This window comes from Leuciscus leuciscus (assembly GCF_965113295.1).
Source record: "Leuciscus leuciscus genome assembly, chromosome: 14".
Taxonomy (NCBI): Eukaryota; Metazoa; Chordata; class Actinopteri; order Cypriniformes; family Leuciscidae; genus Leuciscus; species Leuciscus leuciscus.
In genome coordinates this window covers 42,626,410-42,630,129 of record NC_138738.1, presented here as the reverse complement: position 1 = coordinate 42,630,129, position 3,720 = coordinate 42,626,410, and the positions used below count along the sequence as shown (strand labels likewise).

The following is a 3,720-nucleotide window of genomic DNA, read 5'->3' as shown; positions in this document are numbered from 1 at the left end:
TTTATACAGCACATAGCAGCAAATCTTTACAAGATTCATATGCAAATGTGCGTCGAGATTAGAGATACAACAATTATTCCAGTTCATGATAAATTATTCATTTAACAACCGTCAATTATTAATTCCACAGGAACAATAAGCCATGTTTCTGTAGGCAGAGCTTCCTATTTTAACGGACCTTTGCCTCTCTCTCTCTCTCTCTCTCTCTCTCTCTCTCTCTCTCTCTCTCTCTCTGTGTGTGTGTGTGTGTGTGTGTGTGTGTGTGTGTGTGTGTGTGTGTGAACTCGGTTAACGTCAGTATTAATTGTGAATGTTTTCCATTTGCTTCTGAGCTTCAGACCAGTTCTAAACGCGTGTGCTGGTTCTCCTCGCTGGAGACCTGACCTCTTTCCAGAGACTCTGAGAAACATGAGAATCATGAGAATCATCAAATCACAATCATGAGAATCATCTCTCTGTCTGATGAAGAGAGTCCTCTAATAATCCGATCATTCTGTGCTCACACTGAACAACTGCACAACTGCTACATGTGGAAATCAATGGCTATTTGATGCATGCGGCATTCGCAGTCAGTAACCCAGCGTGTGTGTGTGCGCGTACGTGTGTGTGTGTGTGTGTGTGTGTGTGTGTGTGCGCGTACGTGTGTGTGTGTGTGTGTGCGCGTACGTGTGTGTGTGTGTGTGTGTGTGTGTGTGTGTGTGTGTGTGTGTGTGTGTGTGTGCGCGTACGTGTGTGTGTGTGTGTGTGTGTGTGTGTGTGTGTGTGTGTGTGTGTGTGTGTGTGTGTGTGTGTGTGTGTGTGTGTGTGTTACAGTAGAGCGAAGCCTGCGGCTACAGTACAAGAACTCATTTCATATGTTTCAGAGACTTTGAAATCACTCTCTTCACTAACTCTGCGCTATAATTGTCCATCAATCTGCCGTGTTTTTCTTTTTCCTTCTCTTGTGTGTGTGTGTGTGTGTGTGTGTGTGTGTGTGTGTGTGTGTGTGTGTGTGTGTGTGTGTGTGTGTGTGTGTGATGCGCTCATGTTCACCTGTCATTCACATTAAAATGCGTCTGTGATTGGAACAGGTTTGTTGGGTAAATGCATAATTAATAAGTACAGATGAGAAATGGCTCGCGCATGTATGCACGCTGTGTTTGCACAGAGGTGTATCTGTGAACGGTCGGACGGGCTTTGAACTGATAATGTACACACACACACACACACACACACACACACACACACACACACACACACACACACACACACACACACACACACACACACACACACACACACACACACACACTGTAACCCTGCTACTGTACTGTGTGTGTGTGTGTGCGCGTGCACGCAGGACGGGGACCCGCGCCTCATATAAGCGGAAATGACACTTTACTAAAGGGGGACAAAAATGAGTTCAAATATGCGTTTTTACACAGCAAAACCATTGTGTGTGTTTTTATTTTATTGTTTTATAACACACTTAAATTTGCATCAATTAATTTGCTAAAAAAAGATGCACATGCAATTAATTTTAGACATTTTTTTAAACAGATATTCACATTTATTATGTCATTGTCATCCGTTTCTACAGGGATTTGTTTGCATAATGCATTTATAATTTACAATTTTATATAAGTTGCAATTGTATGTTATAATGCACCACTGACATTGACAATGCTTTGGTGTTAAATGTGTGTGAGGTCAGAATGAAGGGTGTAACGGGCACGCGCGCAGAGAGGGGGCGTCTGTCTCCTCGTGAACCCGCAGCTCTTCTGTCTTTCTCACACAATATATAGAGCCGTGTGTGACAGACTCTACAGCACACACACACACACACACACACACACACACACACACACACACACACACACACACACACACACACACACACACACACACACGTGTGCAGACAGACAGTAAAACAATGTCACAAAACCTAAAACATGATGTACGTGATTTGCATCATAAGGTCTTTTTTTTTTGTGTCAAAAATATTTAATATGACTGAATCAATCTGAATATATTAGCTTATATCAGTGTAAATCAAATCAAGCAAAAATCATGTTCACTTTTTATATACAAACCAGTCTGAACTGGATTCACGGGATAACCCGAGCGCGCACCCATAACATCATCAGTTTAACACATAGAGAATAAAATAATAGAAACAAATATATACATTTAAAATAGTATTAATAACAATAGTGACAACTATAATAACACATGATTAAATATGAGTAATAATATGATTGTTTTATAATATTAAATTTGATAAATACACACCTGATTGATTATAGAGGATAGAAGTCAGTGATGTTGAACAGAAGCATCGATCAGACTGATGTCTTCATCATCTTCATCATCTTCCTCACCAACACTCTATTCTCATAAAACACTGTCGACATCGGAGGACTTCAGCTCTAGCGCGGGAAACAGAGAGAGAGAGAGAGAGAGGAGAGAGAGAGAGAGAGAGAGAGAGAGAGATGCTCGTGCTTGTGTCGGAATCCTCTGAAATCTCCTCGACGATGCGTTTCATTCTTTCAATTTCGACTGGAAATTATTTTTAAAATGACATGAATCACAGCAAGAACATCACCGCACCGTTCTGCCTTTAAAAGTCCCGAAATAACTCCTCTCACCTGTAAAAGCCTCTTCTCACCTGTGTACCTGTGGACTCACCTGTCACAGGACAGCGCGCGCTCCCGCCCTGCGCGCGCGCCCGTGCCCCCTCTGACAGAACGGCTCAAATTCAGCGGTTCTCCTCATGTATGATTTCATCTTTTGTTTTTATTTCATCCTCCTTTATTTCTCGGCTCAGCAGAGAGAGAGAGAGAGAGAGAGAGAGAGAGAGAGAGAGAGAGAGAGAGAGAGAGAGAGAGTGAGTAAACGTGCGCGAACTTTCTTCAAACGTTATTCGTGTCTTCGCTATAAAGGTGCCCGATGCTGTGTGTGTGTGTGTGTGTGTGTGTGTGTGCGCGCGCGATCATAAAACACACACGTTTGGCTCTATTATCCCTCCCTGTGCTGATAGGTGGCGTGTGTTTCTCTCTCTCTCGAAAAGAAAAGGAGGAAAACAGTGTGATCGAGGCGTGCGAGCGCAGGTTTGAGTCCTGGAGTGTGTGAGAGGATCAGTCAGGAATAACGCGCCTCTGTTTCTCAGGCTTTATTCTGGACCCAGACACTATAACACACACAACACACACTCCTGCAGCCGAGAGCACAAGGTAAGACACACTCTGCTACCTTCACATCAGCTTTAACACTGTCCTAATGCCGAACACGCTCGCGCTAACGCTGCTGGATCAGGGATGCTGTTAGATCGTTGAACACTGAGGTGTGTGTGTGTGTATTTTCCTCTTACCTGTGCAGGTGCGCGAGACTCTGGAGCAACTCCTTCAAAACTCACAGCTTATATTAGAGAGAAAGAGAGAGAGAGGACAAAAAGCCTGGAATTGCGTGTATATTAAAGCTTTTGAAAGATTTTGCAAACTACATTTTTTCTCTGTAATGTTGCGATGCGCGAGATCAGAGATAGAGAAAACGATGCTACAAATTCAGCCGTAAATGTATCGACTTTATTGAGCTTTTTCTTTAAACAACCACATTTATAAACACCATATTTACATGTAATCGTAAAATATATAATTTATGTTAAGCAAATCAAAATTCAAATTAAAAGTCGCCTATATTTGTGCAGTTTTTAGATATTTGATTAATGGATGATTATGAAAG

General features: G+C 42.2%; 1 long non-coding RNA gene across 1 annotated transcript in view; it reads right to left on the bottom strand.

Moving 5' to 3' along the window:
• LOC309474013 overlaps window positions 1-3,212 on the bottom strand; it is a 6,718-nt gene extending 3,506 nt beyond the window's left edge. The window contains exons 1-2 of the long non-coding RNA XR_014197178.1: window positions 2,668-3,212; window positions 2,272-2,408 (exon numbers count right to left, since the gene is read on the bottom strand). This is a non-coding gene — a long non-coding RNA (uncharacterized lncRNA). The remainder of the gene's footprint in view (window positions 1-2,271; window positions 2,409-2,667) is intronic.
• Window positions 3,213-3,720: the final 508 nt, after the last annotated feature.